Source organism: Triticum aestivum, chromosome 1A, assembly GCF_018294505.1.
Source record: "Triticum aestivum cultivar Chinese Spring chromosome 1A, IWGSC CS RefSeq v2.1, whole genome shotgun sequence".
NCBI classification, from domain to species: Eukaryota; Viridiplantae; Streptophyta; class Magnoliopsida; order Poales; family Poaceae; genus Triticum; species Triticum aestivum.
In genome coordinates this window covers 280,605,213-280,608,939 of record NC_057794.1, presented here as the reverse complement: position 1 = coordinate 280,608,939, position 3,727 = coordinate 280,605,213, and positions in this window count along the sequence as shown.

Genomic DNA, 3,727 nt, shown 5'->3' with positions numbered 1-3,727 from the left:
AGAGAGATTGCCACCTATGTTGCAAAGTCTGATGTATGCCAAAGGGTCAAGGTTGAATATCAGTGACCTGCTGGATTGCTCCAACCACTCAAGGTTCCCATGTGGAAATGGGATAAAGTCGGAATGTATTTCATCACTGGATAACCTATGTCAAACAAGGGACATGACTCCATCTGGGTCATAGTCGATCATTTGACCAAAGTAGCCCATTTCATTCCTGTTAAGACTACCTATGATGGAAACCAGCTAGCAACTCTATACATCAACAGAATCGTAAGTCTTCATGGTGTTCCCAAGGAGATTGTGTCAGATCGAGGAACCCAGTTTACCTCAAGGTTCTGGAAGAAGTTCCAAGAGGCCATGGGGATCAAGTTGTCCTTCAGCACTGCTTTCCACCCACAGACCAGAGGTCAGACAGAACGAGTCAATCAAATACTCAAAGACATGCTCCGAGCCTGTGTTAAGCCGAGTTCTCCTACAACAACAGTTATCAGTCAAGCCTCCAGATGGCACCATTTGAGGTGTTGTACGGATGCAAGTGTCGCACACCCCTAAATTGGTCAGAAACCGGAGAAGGGCTAGTCTTTGTACTAGATGTTTTCCGTGAGGCGGAAGAGCAAGTTCAGCTAGTTAGAGAGTGACTGAAAACCGCCAAGTCAAGACAGAAGAGCTATGCTGATACTCGTCGCCGACAAGTAGACTTCCAAGTCGGAGACCATGTATACCTGCAAGTAACTCCTCTTAAGGGAACCAAGCGTTTCCACGTTAAGAGAAAGCTCGCACCAAGATTTATTGGCCCCATCGAGATCACCGCACGACGAGGAGAAGTGGCTTACCAGTTGGAACTGCCACCTGAACTATCCGATGTGCACAACATATTCCATGTGTCACAACTCCAGAAGTGTCTCCAAGTTCCAGACAAGTCTGATCTTTACAAGGACATCGATCACCAAGCCATTGACCTTCAGGCTAATTTGACCTACCGTGAGAGTCCCATCTGCATTTTGGACGAGGCTGAATGACGCACTCGAAGCTGCACCATCAAGTACTTCAAGGTCTAGTGGAGCAACCACACTAAAGCAGAAGCAACTTGGGAACGTGAAGACTATCTTAAATCCTAGTTTCCGTACCTCTTTAAAGCCTAGTTTGGGAATCTCGGGGACGAGATTCTTGTAAGGGGGGTAGGTCTGTCACACCTTGCATTTTGTAACATGTCATTTGCATTAATAAAGCATGAAAATTTGGACCAACAAAAACTTTTGCATTATTTGGCTTTTTATTTGGAGTTGGTTTTCTCTCTGTGATTTCCAAGTGCTCTTTAAAGTCAACTACTCCACTTTATATACTTCATATCCTTGCCCCAAACTTCTGCCCAATGATCATGCAATGTGTATAGTGCAATATAGTATTTTCTTACAAAAATAATTTGGCCAAAAAGTATTTTCAAAAATTAGTTTTCCAAAAACCCCTGAATTGAGGTTTGCACTACAAGTACTTGATTTGGGTTATGAAAAATATTTCAAAGAGTATAATTGAAACCTATTAGATATAAGATTCCCATAAACCAGAAAAATATAATTTTAAAATTTATTTTTCCTATTTTATTTAAAATCTTTTTCTTAAGGCCATAAATGGTCTTTAATAGGGAAAATTATTTTATTATTTTAAAAATATTTGACAAAAATCAGGGAAACTCAGTGGACATATATTTTCCATATATAAGAGTTTCAACACATGGTCATGTTCAAAATATTGGGCAAAACCCTCCAAAACCATTTCTATACATTTCAAGTATTTGAGATATTTCTATAGGAAATATTTACAAATAAATCCAAGACAATTCTAGCAAGTCACATATACATAATATGGTGACATTGCAAAGTTTCAGCTCAAGCCAAACTGTTTTGGTTCACAAAAGTGCCCTAAAACCATCTCTGTCCAGATTCAAATTTGAACAACTTTGTACTACCAACTTTCTTTCCTTGACCCCAACTTTTGTGAGCATGTTCACATGACCATATGAGGCCACTACACCAAGTGGTGAATCAAGGGGAAGTGATTTGCTCAACTAGATCTACACAAGTTCATTTCTGCTTATTTCTAGGGTTTGCAAAAGTTGCATTGGAAACTTTGCCCAAATGAGCTCAAAAAATGTGGAAGGCCCTAATTATATGTGCCATTTCACCCTATAGAGTCTCATGCCAAATGGAGTTTATTTTCTCACCCAAACAAGAATCAAACACCTTATGCCACTTTACCAAAATTCCATTTTGACCTCTTCCACTAATCTCCATGGGCTCAACTTTGTACCACAGCTACTCCTGACCACCTTCTACCTCCAGTAACTTTCCCCTGGCCATTTCTCAATGATTAAGGGGTGAAACACCCCCATTTACCTCCCTGGACAACAAGTTCTCTCTCTCCCTCAACCTCCCTCCTCACTCAGTGGCTCCCCAGGGCATCCAAGGACATAGCCCACTTCTTTACTCCCCCCTAGAGCTACCAGACACCATTGGCCGCACCCACACTGCTTAGAAAATGGCATACCATGCCATTTGGTCACTCTGGAGCATGCTATGGTGCGTCCAGGCACTGTAGACGCCCCCTGCCAACCACCTTCGGCCACCTCGGGCCTCCCCAGCGTGCCCGACGATGCGCCTCGACGTTTGCGACACGCCACGCCTCTGTCCCCCTCCTCCTTCTCCCTCCTCTCTCCCCAGCTCGCACGCGCGACGACCGCCCGAGCGCACCAGTGAGCGCGCTCACACGCGCGGTGCCTCTAGCCCCCCAGCTCCCTCTCTCTTCCTTCCCTCGCTCTGGACCGAACCCACGAGCACCCAAGACACGCCCCCGCGCGCCCTCGTGACACACATCAACGACAATGACCTCGCTGGCGCACAGGTCTACGGTGAGCCATGGCTCGCCTACTTAAAGCCTCCCAGAGCCTCTCCCTCACCACCACTCGCTCCTACCCACTCCAAATCGGCCCCCTGTGCCCTCAGCTCTCCTCTAGGAGCACCTAAGCTCGAGATCGAGATCGAGCTCCGCCGCTTCGGCTCGCCGTAGTTCGCTAGGTACAGGCCTCCCCCCGCTCCTCCTCTACCTCAATCTAGAACCCCCAAGCTCCACTGATCATCCCCCCCCTCTTTCCCGCTCGTTTTGCAGTCGGAAACGGCCGGAGCCATCGACGCCCGACGCTCCTCCGCCGTGAACCTCGTCACCGTCGAACCAGGCCACCCCGGCGACCGCAACCACCTCCACCCGAACGGCGACTCTGCGCTGAGTCCAACCTTGTCCTCCTCTTACCTCATCGTGCCCTGCATCATCGCCGGTGAGCTCGCCGGCCCTCTGTCGCAAGGTTAGGGATGACAGGCGGGCCCCGCCTATCAGCCTCTCCTCTCCATCACCCCTCTCTCTCTCTCACTGACACCTGGGCCCCGCCCGTCAGGTTTAAACCTAGCGCGCGCACGTCAGCTCGGCTGGACCGCCTCGTTGGCTGGGCCACTGCCCTGTGGCCGTTCTGGCCCAGCAGGCACAGTGCCCCTTTTTCCTTTTTCTTTTCTGATAAATTTCCAAAAATTCCACAAGATTAAATATTAATCCAAATGCAATAATTCTAGTTCCTAAAATCTTTTAAAAATCCCACCTATTTAATGGTATAACTTTCATTCATGTCCAACCAACTTTTATGTACTGTTCATATTCAAATTCAAATTTGAATATATTT